Genomic DNA, 19,023 nt, shown 5'->3' on the forward strand with positions numbered 1-19,023 from the left:
ATTTCATGGCATACATTCTTGCACAATGATTTTGCTGCCGTGCTTCCTGAGTGAAGTACTGGACCTGCACATTGAACCCAGGACCACCAGAGTGACTCGAAGGGCTAGTTGGTTGGCCTCCTGACCAGAGACTCAGAGACAAAGGACTCAAACCACCTTGAACCCAGCACCTGGACTCTATCTGCTCTAAGTTCTACCCTCCCAAGTAGTGTCGACCCAGTCCAGGATGCTTAGAAGTGGTCAAGAACGTGCTCCTGCATCCCAACTGTGGTCCCAGCAGAACCAATGCAGCATGACACTTCACCTCACAAAGTTCTGCATCAAAACCGCCGAAAGATGCATCCTCGACAAAAGCCTTCGCATCGCAAGCCCCTCATCGATAGCATTCTCGAGGATGAAGTAAAGGTCCGCAACGCAAGCCCTGCAACTTCATCGGAACCAGCAGGTGCGCGACACATCTTCGATGCAAGACTTCACATTTCAAGCCCCTCATCAACGGCATCCCCCAAAATGACCGAGGACATCACATAACAGACTCTCAGCTGTCCAGAACTGCTGTTTTATGAGGTAGCTTGAACCCAGGACCTCACATCTCCTCTGTTGCATGACAGATCCTCGACACAGAATCTCACAACACTCTTCTAACCTGGATTTAAGGTACTTTTGTTCAGCAGGCCTAACTGGGTCCCTGTATCTAGCACATGCTCCTTCATGAACTTTTGACTTTGTCAATGTCCGGTGTGACTAGATAACCGCAGGTGGCGCTTGGTGCTTCTAGGCACTATTGTTACTTAAAAAATTCAAATTGCTTATATCCGGTTCTACTGATTGGATTTGTGTCATTTTGATGTCAAATAATTTTTTTAATTGTATTCTATTTTTCTAAATTGAGGTGGGTTTTTCCTTGTGATGTGTTTTCACTTTATTACTGTTTGAAATGCTACATAAACAATTTTACACTTTGCCTCTAAATTAAGCCTGACTGCTTTGTGGCAAGCTCCTAGAAGGTTTATCACAGGTTAATTTGGGGTTATCCCTTCTTCTGCTTCACATGCAAGCCTGTATTGAGGCATACTGAGGTACACTGTATTCTGTAATTTGCCATGGCTATGAACTTTTATTCAGCCAGGAACATTCTCACTTGTGTTTCTCATTATTTTAATTTGAAATCAACATCATCAACTTGTGTTTGAATACAAACACCATTCAAAGTGCCGTAAACAGATACTTCTCACTAATTATAAACTCATGATTATCAATACTTGAACACATTTTTAACTGGGACATTTGTTGAGAAATTATTAGTCACTTGTTTATTCAAAATGCCTACAACTTGGACTTCTTTTTCCAAGAGTAGTAGGCTAGAAACTTCCACTGGTCTACCAGTGCACCGAGTAGCACCTGTATCATTCAAAAATTATACTGAATGTCCATTCTTTGTCCATCCATTCCAATCCAAAATTCATTCAAACATCCATCCAGAATCTCCTTCCACATATGGACCATCCTCATTTATATCTGGAACACACACATCATGAAATTCTCCTCCCCTCTCAGACACCATCATTGGATCTGGCCTGTTCTTGTACAATCTTTAAGTGTAGCTTTAAACTATGGAAAATTATCAATAATTGCTGAATTTATTTACTGAAATTTCAAGCTTGTCTGGAATGCTCAAATGTTATTCTGCATAGGTTGTTGTAGGACTGGTACTGAAGGCATATTCCCATTCAACTGTCTTACATTCTATGTGTTCTGTGCAGAGGCCGGTAGGGATGCGACCATTGACACATATCACAATTCTGTGCCATCTGATTTATATTATGCTGCAATTGAACACCCATTTGTGACTTGTTTTGAATCTAATGTTCTCAATTTCACTTGCACATTATTCTAATTATTATTAGCAACATTGTCATTATTGATAGTAAAGCCTCTAACTCTACCTATACCGTGTGAATGACCATTTCCCCCTTACAAAAATTGTACACAATCTAGTAAAGGAGTTTGAAAATCTCCTTGACCTCCCTTTTGAAAGATTTTTGACTGACTCACTATCAACGTTTCCTTAGATCAATTTTTGTCTTGCATCACAATAATCACTACAATACTTCATTTATGCCACGATTTAATCCAAAGATTTGACCTGCCAACTCATCACATTCTACAGAAGATGTGTGCTGAATTCTGGACACAAACCCAACGCCAAAGCAGATATAATTCCTGACATATCTTCTTTTGCTTGGTCATCAATCCTACTATGTTGTCTGTAACTCTGCATCAATATCCCTTATTATGTATGAAGCGACTCATCTGCATTTTAACCGTGTTTTCATATATTTTGGATCAATTAAACTGTTTCTGTGAAACGTTACCTTTTAGATGCTTAGTAAGCTTAGTATACTTCAGTATGACAATCAGAGATGGTTTAAACCTAGGACTTTCTCTACACAGTTCTCCTATGGGCCTCTGCAACGCTGCAACAATTGAAAATAATGCATCTAGATCTTCCTAAAGCACTTTTGAAATGGTCCCTATTCTGGCTCATTGCTAAGCTTAGGGGCATTCTTTGTAAATCTCCATAATGCCCCTCTGGTCCAGGGTACATGCACAGATGCTCCTCCAGGGACTTCTTTCAATGGCAACACTTTTTCAACCCTCACTTTATCATTCAGACTCGCTGAAACCCCTGACTACATTTGATTTTTGCTTTTTTTATTTTTCATACTTCTGTTCATTCATCTCTCTACCTTGTTACATTATCCCAGTCTCTACTCACATTTATTCTTTCAAATTATCTCGTGAAAATATAATGTTTTGTTTCTGCAACTCACATTCAGTCACTCTCATTCTAAAAGTTTCACACATTCTTCTAGATAAATGAAATTTACACGTTTTCAAGTGTTTCATATGCATAATGAGCCCGTTTTCCAAGTTCTGCATCCAAATATGCCAAATCATCTTTATTATAGAGTGACATTTTATCTCTATTGCTGAAAATGACTGCCTTTTGTGTGGTATTCCACTAGATTTGTGCCCTTTTTTCTGAACTTGTTTTGTTGATACATAGCACTCCTCACAGCTATAATTTCCTACTACTGTTTTCTTATTTACATCCACAAGTCCTCATGGTTGCTGTTCTCTTTATTATGAACCAATTAATTACTAAAATTGATATTTCTTTGAAAGGCAAGAGCGGTTTCTGCATTTTCCCAGGTTTTCCACTATTTAAAATATTCTAATGTCTGTTAATAATATTTTTCACACTATTGCTAGCACCTGAAAAGTTACTTACAAAAACTACCCTCTCCGCCTTATCTTCTCTCTTATTGTCCCTCAACATCGCTCTATCCTAATATTTATCCCCTTTGAAGCAGTGGCTAATCAAATTTTTGGGATAACCCCTTTCCTGTAATTTCCTTCCTAAAATCTCTGAATGGTTATTATAATCATCCATCGGTGAAGAAATGTGTCTGTTAAGGAGATAGCTTGAGAAGTGCAACAAAGTATTCGAATCTGTGGGTTTCCTAAAAATGCTCCACTTACAAAGTAGCCCAAAACGTCTTTAATAGATGTATCCAGAAAATCAGACTTATTCTTACTTTGAGTAGCAATGAATCTTAAATTGCTGACCCAAGTTCAGCCAAGTTATATATCATCCATATCAAACAAATGACATCTATTAAAATGCACCAATGTCTTAAATTTTCAAAAAAGAGCAACCTCATTATGTACATGCTTTTTCTCAAACTCTCCTACCAAGCAGGGAGCACATGTGGTTTTCATGCTTGTCCCTTTCCACTACATAAAGTGGTCATCCTTAAATAAAAATCATTATTCTTCAAAATCATTGTCAGACATTTTGCAAGAAGCTCTATGCCATGTCACTGGATACAAGATTCCTACAAAATGTCCTTAATAACCCTGATGGTATTATTCTGAGGGATATTTATATAAAGAGCTTCCATGTGTAATGTGACTAGAAACTCATTGCATGTAGCAAATTCCAACTCTCTACTTTGGAGATCATATGTGCTGAATCTTTGTTGTAAGATTTTTGTAGAGTCACCCACGGTTTTAAAAAAGAATCCTTTCATATTAGCTAAGAGGCTCCAACAAAGATTTTAAGACAAGATACAATTGGCCTGAGTGGTGGATCTTTCATATTTTTATGGATCTTGAGTAATCCCTATATTGCAGGAGTCCTACTGTCTTGTTGTTTCGAGAATCTATATTCTCTTCACAGATCCAATATTTCTCATTTGCTTCATCCAAAAGCTTTAACAATTCCCTTTTATCTAACCTCACTTGTTTAACATTTTTATAATGTTCCTGCACGATTAATAATTTCAAAACCCTTTTTTCATAATCAGAGGTGTCAAATATAACCACTCCACAGCCTTTATCAGTAGGTTTGATAGTAATTGGAAGATCCTCACTCAAAGATTTCAATGCCATTCTGTGTTCTCTCAAAGGATTACTGGGCTCCGATTTTGGATGAATCTGGAATTTTCGAATCTCTTTCTCTAATATCCTTTCAAAAACTTCAAATTCCTTCTCCACATGGGATAAAGAGGAAGTAAATGGGAATTTGAGCCTCAGATCCAATCAATGAAGTATCGGGGTTCTCTCCGTTCCTTCAAAAAGACTTCAAATCTGGCACCATCTCAAATTTTTGTTAATCCTGATTGTTGGAACAAAACTAAGACCCTTATCTAATATTTCTTTTGCTATATTTGTGATATTCCTCTTAGATAAATTAACAGTAGGTGTCTTATCTATTACCAACTTCTCATAAATTCTTGAGGAACATGGCCTCTCCCTAATTACCTTCTCCCTTTTCTCTGATTGCCTTTCTGAATTCTTTTCTGACAAGAGGCTAAATAAGGATACTAATTGTTGGTATCTGAGCCTTCTTTTCCTTCCCTTCTGAAACCTCGGCTTCACTACTTGAACATGTGGACTCTGAGAAGGTACCATGTTTCATTGATCTACATTGAGATCTTTCTCTCTGTATTGTCATTCCTTTGTTCTTCATAATATACTTTTCTCAACTAGTGGTAAACCAAATAAAAAATTAAACTTATCGATGTTCTTTTACATTTTAAGTAGGAGCAGGCAGAGAACTCCGCTCCGCCAGCGGAGTGTGCAGAGATTTGCCTACTCCGCACTATACTATGAAAGCAGAGTATAGGCAAAACTCCTACCCCACAGAGGAGCGGAGTTAAACAGCCACCTCCCACCCCCCGGCCAGGTCCCTGCTTCTGAACCCAGCCAGGCAGTGAGCCTGCCCTAGCCCGATGGACCCCCATCATGGGCACCCGGACCCTCGGCAAGCCACAGGACAGGAGCTCCCACACCCCAGGGCCCGCCGGAGCCCAGGCACCAGAACCTGTCCTGCTTCTAAACCCAGTCAGGCTGGGGGAGCCTCCCCGAGCACCAGGGACCACCTTTCCTGGGCAGACAGACCATTGGAAGCCGGCAGGATGAGCGCTCCAGCACCCCAGGGCCTACCTGAAGCCCAGGCACCAGGCCCAGTTCCTGATTCTCAACCCAGCCAGGCTGGGGAGGGGGATCTGGGAGTCTGCCCGGACATGAGGGACTCCCATCCCAGGCATGTAGTAGGAAGCATGTGGGCGTGATCAGGACTGGGGCACCCATCTGTAGGCCCAGCGGGGCCCTCCAGAGCACCTGCCAAGTCCTCTGAACCCCACGGCGGTACCGGGGTAGCATCCCCTCCCCAATACCTTGTAGTGGGGGAGGAATGTGCCCGGGGCCCTGCTGCTCAAAGGCTCGGAAAACTTCACCAGGGCTACGGTCGGTTGTTTCCAACGGAGTCGCCACATAGGCCCAACCTTGCCCGATCGACCAGACTCCGGTCTGGATCAGCCCCGGGGCAACCTGCCGGTGGCCATGGAGCACGTACCCCGCCTGCCACATGCTTGGCGACGGAGGGCCGGGTCCTGCCCGACCTCCCCACCTCACCTGATAAGTGAAAAAACTATAAGAGTAGTGGTATTTCACCAGCGGCCAGAGGGCCTCCCACTTATCCTGCACCGCTCATGTCTCTTCACAGTGCCAGACTAGAGTCAAGCTCAACAGTACCTACTTTCCCCACTGAATCTGCCATGCCCGTTCCCTTGGCTGTGGTTTCGCGAGATAATAGATAGGGACAGTGGGAATCCCGTTCATCCATTAATGCGCGTCACTAATTAGATGACGAGGTATTTGGCTATTCTTTACCACCTCGCAGTGGCTCATTCTGGGTTAATATGCGGCCCATCAGCGTCAAATTGGTTTTGCTTCTAACAATGCAACATTCATTTGCTCCGGAGTACAGCCACACTGTTAGCTAGACTCACTGGAACTGGGATCACGTATTGGCCAGAGATAGTACACCGTGCAATACTATTCAAACAATATAAAATTGTCTACGAACAGCCCTGTGAGATTAAGTATGATTAGCAGGACATCAAAAATCAATGCAATATGTAGTGATTATGTGTATGTAATTATTTGAGACCTATTCTTTATTCAAGACATTTCAATAATCATGATGTACACTTTGGTATCTAAATAATCATAAGCACACATCTATAAAAATACACATCTATAAATTGCACATCTAGCTAGAACATACACAGCTATAAAAATTCACATCTATAAAATCCACATCTATGCTAATTTTTGTGTCAACTATAAACTATTATGTAACTGTTTAACCATATTTAAATATAAATGAATTAACATTTTAAAACAATATGTTTTAAAAGAGTCAAATGTGTGATGTACGATAGTGTACATCTTAGCATTTAGCTTGAAATGCAATTGTCCATGAATACGTGGCACATTTTAAGAGTGTCCATTAAAGTAGTCAGGTAAACATTCTTCTTGAATGGGAACAACATTTGCAGACCAAGATCAGCCAGAGCAACATCATTACATTGAGGCCAAATACCCCGACATCCGACACTAAAGCCACAACATTTTTCAGTGTTACAGTTGGTAAGATCTTTGATTTGCTGCAATAGATCCTGATAGTATTTAACTTTACTCTTGAACTCTAATTAAAGGGAATTCTGTGAGTTTTCATAATGAATTGAAACATCAATCCTTACAGCAGGTTTGGTGAACACTATGTCTGGTTTTCTTAGTTCACCTTGACTATATTTAACATGAGGTTCCCTGTATGTCATCCACCCACACCTTTTTGCTCTATCAATGAGCAAATCCAACACTTTGCTAGGCCTTTTTATCATTATGCCCTTGGTTTTAGGACATGCACCTGAAATATATGAAATTGTTTCACACACATCTTTGCAGTATCTACAACTAGCAAATGTACGATTTATTATCCTTGTGATGGTTTATCTAGTATACAAAACATTTGCTCTCAACATCAGCACAGCTATGTATTGATTTTCTTTCATTTTATTATGTTTGCTGATCCAGAAATTTGAGGTTGGATTACTTGCTAAGTATTTTATACCATCACCTTGGACAGGGAGATTTGCCCATTTCTCAAATTCCTCTTTCCTCCAATCATATGTTGCTACCAAATACAATTCATAACTCAGAATCTACTGTCTAAAATGTTGAGTTTGTGTATTTTGATGATGCTATCAATTTTTTCATTGATTACTTCTCCTGCATACATGAACGAATGAGCTATCTACAGAGCTGGGGCTTCCCTGAGATACAATAAGCTATTGACTTTGTTTAGACCAATTGTGGTACATAACTTTGGTATACTGAGGCCCCCAAAGGATCTTTTTTAATACAGGGGACGATCACATGTGTATGCAGGTAGGAGTAGGAATAGTTTGACATACTTTTTTATTGTTTTATCCAGAATGTTTTAAGTTTTAGCTTCTGTTCCTGTCATTTCCGGTTTAAATAACAGTTTAGGAATCAAATATTGGCTTAAGTGGTAGATTGTCGAGTTTTTGAGCCCAGTCAACAAGAACCTCATTAATTTTGTTGTTGCTTGAATGGCCGGTATATGGATCAAAGTTCAATCTGAGGTATCTCTCACTTTCTCCTGGATGAATGTGTTCAATATTTTGTTTTTCAAATTGCCATGATTTCCAGTTGTTAACCAGGAACTTATCTTTATGGTGACTTATATAAAATCCATGTGTTTTTTTTCACATTAAGTTTTAAGCCTGTTGTTTTAATGAATTTTTCAATGATTTTTAGATTTGTACTCATTCCTTCCCAGGTGCTGCTGAGTACTGCGATGTCATCGGCAAAAGCAAGAGCGGTGATTTGCTTAATGAGACCATTGGAGCTGAATGTGAAGCCCTTGCCGTTTTTCTGAAGATCACGGTTCAAAGGATCAATGGCAATGTTAAACAACAGTGGGGGTAAAGAGTCACCTTGCTTAACTCCCAACTTCATTGATATTTCTGGAGTTGCGTCATTTTTTTTCCCTCGAAAAATGTTGTTGAGTCAGTGTATAAGTCTTCTATTATGTTTCTGATGCATGATGGAACTCTCTGCCTTTCAAGACTCTGTAAAATGTGACCATGGCTGACAGAGTCAAAGGCTTTTGAGATATCTATGAACTCCACTGCTAATGAATTTCTGTTCTTTCATGCCCCTTTTATTATGTTTTGCGGAAGTCAGATTTTTTAGACTACCTCTCACCTTCATGAAGCCTTTTTGTCTCGTACTCAAATTCAACAAAATATGTGAGTCTTTTAGTTAGTATTTTCGTGAACAACTTCATGAATGCCGTACAAATAGTAATTGGTCGCCAATAACTGATTTTTTTAAGTTCGCTAATTGGTACATTCTTAGGTATTAATATCGACCGGTTCTTTTTAATACTTTCTGGTACTCTTTGCATCGATAACCAAGACAATAAGATTCTTGGCAGCACACTTGGTTGCTTGTTATGCACTCTTGTCAGGCCTCACTGCTTCCTTTAAATCTGATTCATCGAAGGCTTTAGTTATTTCGAGCAGTGTCATTTCTTTACACAGTCTTCCAATTTCCCATTCATTCGGTATCCGATCAATTGGGATGAATTTGGGCTTTTTATTATTTTCTTTTTCAATTATGTCTTTATAATATTGAATGATTTCATCAGCACTGAATTGGCAGGTGGCTTCTTCTGCCCCACCAGTGCAATTTTCTTTTTGTCTTTTTTAAACATTGCCTGGTATTTTATGTAGCTGCCCCTTGCTTTTGCACAATTGTTCTTGTGTGCCCGATTGAGCCTTCCATTTTTCTAATCTTTTTTGGCTATCTAGTTTTGTATTGAGGCAATCTGTTTCTCATCTTGAGCATAGTTCATAGGCTCATTATTGGGTTCGCTCGTTGGTACGGTACAATTTGCTGGTACAGGCCTTATATCATTGGTGTTTTCTGAGATATAAGTCACTATCTCATCCATCAGATCCATAGCAGCATTGTGATGCTGGATGTTTTTGATGTACTTCTCGACTTCGGTGATTCTATTGTTCAGTTCATCAAAGTATTTTATTGTTGGCGTTCGTTTCCGATTTATTAAGTCTCTGCGCCTTTCCGTTATTACTTCTACTGAAATCTCTGGTTCATCGCAGGAGTCATTCTCAGAGATATTTGATGCTTGCAGTACATCCTTTGCCAATTTTCTGCTCTTATCTCTTCAATCTCTTCTTTTCTGCAATTTGTTTTATGTTTTTATTGTCAAAATGCGGAACAATCAGTGCATTAATGTTTCTCTTGTTCTCATACACCTTTTTCAATTCGGCTAATAGCGGTATTTCTTCCTGTGACCATAATTTTGATGGTTTGCTGCTTGCTAGAGCTACTAGTCCAGCCTCATTTTGCGCTCTTGGGTGGGCATGCTGAGCATGTTCTGAAACTCTAATCTTTGATCCGAATCTAAGGTTACAGAAGCTGCACAGGAATTGCGGATCTCCTTTTTGAGGTCTTCCTTTGCATTTGGCATAATGGCATGCAATATTATGCTATTCAGCTTCTTTGTCACACTTTGAGGAATAGGTTTGGTGATAGAAGTCTTTATGCTTGTTAGAGACAGGTTTTCTTAGTTCTTTAATTGTTCCCAAAATGTCTTCACACAAGTCAGAATGATACTTTTCTTTTGGGTATTTCTAATATGTGACTTTCTTTGTGTAATCACTTTTCTTTTTATTCAATTATTTGCTGAGCTCGTACACATCAGGTAGACTTTCAAAGTTGGTTGTAACAATGTCATTCTTGACTGAGAAGGCCACAGATTTGATGGTTTTGCTGAGGTCTACTGTTATGTCTTCGTCTGCTACCGGTGGTGAACTAGGTGCTATATCGTGACCTGAGTCATTGTTACTTATTGCATTGTTTGAAGCTTGTGATGGGTTGTCAGAGTCAGTAAGGAGGTTAATGATTTCTAGAAAAGACAGCACCTCCTTTCGCCATCCTAACCAGGTTTAAATCGCAAGGAACTACCCCATGATAAGAGAGTCATAATTACTCCCGCCATTTACCCACGCTTCATTGAATTTCTTCACATTGACATTCAGAGCACTGGGCAGAAACCACATTGCGTCAACACCCGCCTCGGTCCTTCGCAATGCTTTGTTTTAATTAAGCAGTTGGATTTCCCTGGTCCGTATCAGTTCTAAGACAGCTGCTAGGCGCCAGGGAGAGGCAACCACCTCAGCTGGGATGATCCACAGGAAGGGCCCACTGGCTCGCATCCAGAGTCCCCGCCGCCAAGTCCAGCTGCGGTGTGTGCCCAGCCCTGCTTCGAGCCCCAGCCCGACTGACCCAGCCCTTAGAGGCAATCCTTATCCCAAAGTTACGGATCTGACTCCCAACTTCCCTTACCTACATTGTTCCAACATGCCAGAGGCTGTTCACCTTGGAGACCTACTGTGGATAGGGGCACGGACTGGCGCGAGATATACACCATCTTCCCCGGATTTTCAAGGACCAGCGAGAGCTCACTGGATGCTGCCATAACCGCAAAGCTTTCCAAGGCTCAGGCACATCCCTCGGGGTGAACCCATTCCAGGGTGCCCTGCCCTTCACAAAGAAGAGAAAACTTTCCCAGGGGCTCCCGCAGTTTCTCCGGGATTGTTTGCGTTACTGCACTGGATGCCATGAGGGTGCCCGTCTCCGCCACTCTGGGTTTGGGGATCTGAAACCAACTCCCTTTCAATTGGCCAAGGGCAACAAAGGACATTGCCTGTTCCTTCAGAATGGTGCTCGCCCATTTCTTAGGACTGACTGACCCATGTTCAACTGCTGTTCACATGGAACCCTTCTCCACTTCAGCCTTCAAAGTTCTTATTTGAATATTTGGTACTACCACAAAGATCTGTACCTGCTCCACCCAGGCCCTCACCCCAGGCTTCCGTGCGCACTGCAATGGCCCGCTGACTAGTCGTGGCTTAGCCCCGACGGCTCTTAGCGCTGTCGACAGAGGGGTATGGGCCCGACGCTCCAGAGCCATCCATTTTCAGGGCTAGTTGATTCAGCAGGCGAGTTGTTACACATTGAACCCAACCCAGTATGATTTTAGAGAGGGTCACAGCACGGAAATAGCGCTCCTCAAGTCCACAGAAGAGATTAGGACCATTCTTGACCAGGGAGGGAATGCCGTATTGATCATGTTGGATCTGTCGGTGGCATTTGATATGGTCCATCTTGCTTTGCTGATGGACTGATTGGTTGAGATAGGATTCAAGGTCATTGCCTGGAAACTACTCAAATCCTTTCTCTCTGACAGAACGCAAATGGTGGCCCAGGATGAATTTGAAGCAGAATCATTTTCTTTAACCTGTGGAGTGCCGCAGGGGTCGTGATTAAGCCCAACACTTTTTTAATATTTATGTGTCCTCACTGGCCCCCTGATTGAATCCTTTGGCTTCATTTTGACTTCCTACGTGGATGGCACCTAAATTGTGGTGGCTATGCAGCCAGAAGTGATCTAGAAAACTGCGTCCGGGTTGCAGGACTGCATGAATGCCGTGGGTGTATGGATGGCCCAAAATTGGTTAAAACTCAATTCCAGTAAAACGGAGGATGTGTTTATCGGTAACAACCCCAATTTCTGGACCCCTGATTGTTGATGGCCGGAGGCTTCAGACCCACTCCCCATTCCTATTAGGAAGGTGAAGAACCTGGGAGTGTGGATAGATGATAAACTTAGTTTCAGGGACCAGGTGAATACAGTGGCTTCTTCGACGTCATATATCCTCAGATCGTGCAAAAAAATAATGCCACTACTACCCAAAGATGCAAAATAAACAGTTGTTACCACGTTAATAATGTCCAGATTAGACTACTGCAACAGTCTATAACTCAAGAGCCATGAAGGATCTATGAACAAACTACAGCTCCTGTAGAACGCTGCGGCCAGACGCCTCACAGGCACACCAAAGTTTGAATCAATCTCAGCCAAAGTAAAAAAACGTAATTGGCTACCAGTCAAGAAGCACACTCAGTTCAAGGCTTTATGTTAGGTCTTTAAAGCCCTTCAAGGAACCGGGCCGTACTTTTTAAAACAGCGTCTCCACTGCTTCACTGGTGTACACCAAAAAGAGCAATGCGGTCATCAGATGCAAAATTTGTGGTGGTGCCCTTGGTGAAAAAAGTCAACGGGAGTGGCAGAAGCTTTGTAGCCAATACGGCCAAAGCATGGAACGCCCTTCCACTACAATTGAGATGCATGACCAACCTTCTGGCCTTTAGGAAGGCACTAAAAACATGGCTTTTTTCAAACTAATCTTGTTAAAACCCATATCGCTTTAGTCATCAGTAGGCCTTCGCACAGCACCAGGACACCTTTGGGTAACCGTTAGAGCTCTATAAGCACCAATAACATTAACATTAACACTCCTTAGCGGATTCTGACTTCCATGGCCACCGTCCTGCTGTCTATATCAACCAACACCATTTCTGGGGTCGATAAGCATCGGCATTTGGCGTCTTAACCTGGAGTTCGGTTAATCTCGCAGCACCAGTTCAGCTTATCAAAAATGGCCCACTAGGCCCTCGCATTCCATGCCCAGCTCCAAGCCAGCTGGCTTCTGACCCATTTAAATTTTGAGAATAGGTTGAGATCGTTTCGGCTCCAAGACCTCTAATCATTCGCTTTACCAAATAAAACTGGGGGCTCCCAGCGCCAGCTATCCTGAGGGAAACTTCAGAGAGAACCAGCTACTAGATGGTTTGATTAGTCTTTCTCCCTTATACTCGTTTGACGTCAGGACAGATACGGGTCTCCACCAGAGTTTCCTCTGGTTTCGCCCTGCCCAGGCATAGTTCACCATCTTTCGGGTCCTATCACCCACATCCACACTCATGCTCCATCTCCCCGACGGAGCGGGCGAGAGGGGCCGATGGTGCGCCTGCTGCTGGAAGTGCGGAGGGATCCCACCTCTGCCGGCGTGCGCTGGCCCTCACCTTCATTGCACCACAGGGTTTCGCTCGGCCCTCTGACTCTGACTTTGTTTGACTGCTTGTTCCATGTTTCAAGACACCTCACGTGGGTAGCCAACATTGCCGCAGACCCCTGGCGCCTGGCATGGGCCTCCCCACCCAGCAGCGCGACATGGTCGGGGCACACTGAGCACAGTCTGCCCCAGTCAAATGTTGCGCCGAGAGCAGGGGGCTCCGTTCCCCCTTCCCCACCTCGGCGCACCCCAAGGGGAGGGCGCCGAGGCAGTCAAATCTCTCTCTGCCCTGCGGACATGGCAATCTCCGCCAGAGCGAAGGGCCACCTGCCACCCAAAAGCCTTCCCAGCTGACCCAAAGCCAGTCGCTGCGCACCATCACGGAGGAAATGCACCCTGTGGGGGCCGGGTAGGACCTGGGCATCGGTCCCACAGAGGGAATCTGGCACTCCCGGGCCATGAACTTTACTGCTGTGTTGAATCCTCCAGGCTGACTGCACGGACCCCACCCGTTTACCTCTCAATGGTTTCACGCCCTCTTGAACTCTCTCTTCAAAGTTTTTTTCAACTTTCCCTTACGGTACTGGTTGGGTATCGGTCTTGCACCTGTATTTAGCCTTAGATGGAGTTTACCACCTCCTTTGGGCTGTATTCCCAAGCAAACTGACCCCAAGAAGACCCAATCCTGGTGTCCGGGGGGCGCTAGCCTCGATCAGAAGGACTTGGGCCCCCTAAGCGATGCTGGGGTGTCTGTCTTCTGTATGCCACACTTCCCATGCCTGCCGCCTGGTGGGGGAATCCTGATTAGTATATTTTCCTCCACTTAGTAATATGCTTAAATTCAGCAGATCGCCACGTCTGATCAGAGGTCATAGTCGGAAAAAATCCCAAAGCGTCGGGGGGAACAGCAAGGGGAAGGACAGGCCCCTGCCAAAGCAGGGTCCCGGTGTCCCGGCGATGTGCGCCCTCTCTGCCCAGATCTGATCTGGAGGTGGTTTGCCCTCCCCGGTAAGCCAGCCGTGGAGGTGTGCACCCTAGGCATGTGCGCTCAGGCAGCCTGTGGGTCACTACAGACAGCCCGTGCAGCACTCGGCCAGGTACCCCAAGATGGGCCCAGGGCAGACCAGATACCGCCCCCGCCGGGGTGGGGAAGCAGGACTAGGCACGCCAGCTTCATACCTCCATGACAGGACCCGGTGAGGGACTCTGCCACGAGCAATCGGGGGTCTGACATTGTGGGGGGACAAAGGGAAGTGGAGCTAACCCTGTGACGGCCCACGGCTGAGCCCCTCCCATTAAGACAGCCAGGGGTCACCTGTCCCTCACGCATTGGTTGGTCAGGTCCTTCCCCGGGCGGAGAAAGACCCACCAATACCCGGTCCTCACCCAAGCACCCTATGCGGCCACGGACTGCTGTGCCAGCTGGGGCATGCGAGGGCAGGACCAGGCCCTGTGTTGGGTGTGCTAGCTGGAGGCGGCCAAGGGTTTTGAACTGGCACTGTCTGTTGCTCGGGTCGCTCCGCCATAAATGATCCTTCTGCAGGTTCACCTACAGAAACGTTGTTACGACTTTAACTTCCTCTAGATAGTCACGTTTAATTGTCTTCTTGGCACTCCACCAGGGCCCTTACCGACCCCAGCGGGGCCGATCCGAGGACCTCACTAAACCATCCAATCGGTAGTACCGACGGGCAGTATGTGCAAAGGACAGGGATTTAATCAAAAGCAAGCATTTGACCTGCATGTACTGGGAATTCCTCGTTCATGGGAAATAATTGCAATGTTAATCCCTATCACAAACGGGGTTCAGTAGGTTACCCTCACCTATCTGCGAAGGGTAGAAAAATGCTGATCCTTTCAGTGTAGCGCACAGGCAGCCTTAGACATCTAAGGGCTTCACAGACCTGTTACTGCTCAATCTCATGTGGATGAACGCCACTTTCCCTCTAAGAAGTTGGACGCCGACCGCTGGGGCTCGCGTAACTAGTTAGCATGGTGGAGTCTTGTTTGTTATCAGAATTAACCAGACAAATCACTCCACCATCTAAGACTGGCCAAGCACTGCCACCCACAGAATCGAGAAAGAGATATCAATCTGTCAATCCTTTCTGTGTCCCGGCTGGGAGAGGTTTCCTGTTTTGAGGAAAATTAAGCCACAGGCTCCACTCCTGGTGGTGCCCTTCCGTCAATTCCTTTATGTTTCGGCTTTGCAACCATACTCCCCCTGGAACCCAAAAACTTTGGTTTCCCGGAAGCTGCTCGGCAGGTCATGGGAATAACGCTGCCGGATCGCTTGTCGGCATCGTTTATGGTCAGAACTACGACTGTATATGATCGTCTTCGAACCTCAGACTTTCATTCTTGAATAATGAAAACATTTTTGGCAAATGCTTTCACGTTGGTTCATCTTGCGCCCGTCCAAGAATTTAATCTCTAGCGGCACAATGTGAATGCCCCAGCTGTCCCTCTTAAAAATGGCCCCAGTTCTGAAAACCAACAAAATAGAACCGGAGTCCTATTCCATTATTCCTAGCTGAAGTATTCAGGCGACGGGCCTGCCTTGAACACTGTCATTTTTTCAAAGTAATCACTTTGGACCCCAAGGGGGCGCCGAGTGGCAGTGGCTGTGACAGGCAGTAGCTCGCCTCGCTGCGGACTGCCAGCTTGATCCCAAGATCCAACTACAAGCTTTTTAACTCCTGCAACTTTAATATACACTATTGGAGCTGGAATCACTGCGGCTGCTGGCACCAGACTTTATCTCCAATGGATCCTCGTTAAAGGATTAAAAGTGTACAATTACAGGGCTTCGAAAGAGTCCTAGGTTGTTATTTTTCGTCACTACCTCCCGAGTCGGGAGTGGGTAATTTACACTCCTGCTGCCCTCCTTGGATGTGGTAGCCATTTCTCAGGCTCCATTGCTGGAATTGAACCCTGATTCCCCTCTATCCCTGGTCACAATGATAGGCACAGAAAGTACCATTGAAAGTTGATAGGGTAGACATCCGAATGTGTTGTCACCGTCACTGGGACGTGCGATCGGCCTGAGGTTATCTAGAGTCACCAAAGTGGCCGAGTGAGCCCAGATAGGTCTTGGTCTGAAAAATGCACGCATCCTGGGAGGTCAGCACTCGTCTGCATGTATTAGCTCTAGAATTACTACAGTTATCCAAGTAACAAATGAAGTGATCAAAGGAACCATAACTGATTTAATGAGCCATATGCAGTTTCACTGTACCGGCCGTGTGTACTTACACATGCATGGCTTAATCTTTGAGACAGAGCAAAACCAAAGGAAATGATGGGCGGAGCATTGACAATACAAGCACTCACCCCCAGTCAACTGATCTGGGTTTAATCCATCAGCATTCTTTAGCCCACTCTGCCACCCCAGTTCAGACATGGCCATATGCAAATCAGTCTAACCCTGTGCCTCATGGGAACAGTCCAGCCCGAACTGCCAAGCCATGCCTTCCCTGGACCGGAAACAAGCTTCCCAGGACCAGTTTCTGGCATTGCAGCCGTCTTCAGCCGGGCTTGCTTGAATCCAGTGGCAAAGTGAGCAAGGGACTCACGTCTGAGCGTACCATGCCAACTGATGGCGAACAAAGCAAAACCAAAGGAAATGATGGACTGAGCGTTGACAGTACAAGCACTCGCCCCAGTCAACTGATCTGGGTTTAATCCATCACCATTCTTTAGCCCACTCTGCCACCCCTGTTCAGACATGGCCATATGCAAATCAGTCTGACCCTGTGCCTCATGGGAACAGTCCAGCCCGAACTGCAAAGCCATGCCTTCCCTGGACCGGAAACAAGCTTCCCAGGACCGGTTTCTGGCATTGCAGCCGTCTTCAGCCGGGCTTGTTTGAATCCAGTGGCAAAGTGAGCAAGGGATTCACGTCTGAGCATACCCTGCCAACTTATGGCGAACAAAGCAAAACCAAAGGAAATGATGGACGGAGCATTGACAATACACGCACTCACGCCCAGTCAACTGATCTGGGTTTAATCCATCACCATTCTTTAGCCCACTCTGCCACCCCAGTTCAGACATGGCCATATGCAAATCAGTCTGACCCTGTGCCTCATGGGAACAGTCCAGCCCGAAGTGCCAAGCCATGCCTTCCTTGGACCGGAAACAAGCTTCCCAGGACCGGTTTCTGGCATTGCAGCCGTCTTCAGCTGGGCTTGCTTGAATCCAGTGGCAAAGTGAGCAAGGGACTCACGTCTGAGCATACCCTGCCAACTTATGGCGAACAAAGCAAAACCAAAGGAAATGATGGACGGAGCATTGACAATACAAGCACTCACCCCCAGTCAACTGATCTGGGGTTAATCTATCACCATTCTTTAGCCCACTCTGCCACCCCAGTTCAGAAATGGCCATATGCAAATCAGTCTGACCCTGTGCCTCATGGGAACAGTCCAGCCCGAACTGCCAAGTCATGCCTTCCCTGGACCAGAAACAAGCTTCCCAGGACCGGTTTCTGGCATTGCAGCCGTCTTCAGTCGGGCTTGCTTGAATCCAGTGGCAAAGTGAGCAAGGGACTCACGTCTGAGCATACCCTGCCAACTTATGGCGAACAAAGCAAAACCAAAGGAAATGATGGACTGCCACCCGACAGACCTGAGGACGGAGCATGGGGTGGGGAGGCACCATCCCCAGGGCCCTCAGTGGCCCAGTTTGAAGCTCCTGACTCCAGCCTATTAGGGGAGGATCCCCAGGCATGGCGGTAATCCATCTCAGGCTTTTGGCTAAGCGGCAGGGGGGACGTGGCCCCGGGCTGGAGCACCCGACCTAGGGCCTGGCAGGAACCCTGGACCCCATCGGGGCTCCCGGGCTGAGGGCGCAGGGGAAGCCTCCCAGGTCCCGCTGGACCCATCCCAGGCATCCTGCTACAAAGAAGGTCCAATACCAGAGCCAGTGGTGGTGAGGCCACCCTCCCCAGGGCCCTCAGAGACCCGGGCCAGAGCTCCTGATCCCAGCCATGCAGGGGGAGGTTCCCTGGGCTCGAAAGAACCCCATTTTTGGCTTGGCAGAGCAGCAGGTCGGTGGATGGGGCCCAGGGCTGAAGAACACGACCCAGTGCCCAACGGGGCCCCCGGACGCAGCAGGGATCCCAGGCCCACCGGGACAGGAGAAGCCTCCCTAGGCCTGCAGGGTCCTGTCCCGGGCACCCTGCTACCCGGCAGGCCTGAGGACGGAGCCTGGGGTGGGGAGGCATCATCCCCAGGGCCCTCAGTGGCCCCGTTTGGAGCTCCTGACCCCAGCCTATCAGGTGGAGGATCCCCGGGCTTGACGGTAACCCGTCTCAGGCTTTTGGCTAAGCAGCAGGCCGGGGGATGGGACCCAGGGCTGGAGCACCTGACACAGGGCCTGGCAGGGACCCTGGACCCCGTCGGGGCTCCGGGGCCGAGGGCGCAGGGGAAGCCTCCTGGGTCCCACAGGACCACGTCCAGCATCCTGCTACAAAGCAGGTCCAATAACAGAATCAGTGGTGGTGAGGCCACCCTCCCCAGGGCCCTCAGGTGCCCCGGCCAGAGCTCCTGATTCCAGCAAAGCAGGGGGAGGCTCCCTGGGCTCGACAGAACCCCATCTTGGGCTTGGCAGAGCAGCAGGCTGGTGAAAG

At 46.0% G+C, this 19,023-nt stretch overlaps 2 pseudogenes; both read right to left on the reverse strand.

Annotated features, from left to right (window-relative positions):
* Nucleotides 1–10,361: 10,361 nt before the first annotated feature.
* On the reverse strand, nucleotides 10,362–14,240 carry LOC144829695 (28S ribosomal RNA; annotated as a pseudogene).
* Nucleotides 14,241–14,917: 677 nt separating this feature from the next.
* On the reverse strand, nucleotides 14,918–16,692 carry LOC144829985 (18S ribosomal RNA; annotated as a pseudogene).
* Nucleotides 16,693–19,023: the final 2,331 nt, after the last annotated feature.

This window comes from Lissotriton helveticus, chromosome 4_1 (assembly GCF_964261635.1).
Source record: "Lissotriton helveticus chromosome 4_1, aLisHel1.1, whole genome shotgun sequence".
NCBI classification, from domain to species: Eukaryota; Metazoa; Chordata; class Amphibia; order Caudata; family Salamandridae; genus Lissotriton; species Lissotriton helveticus.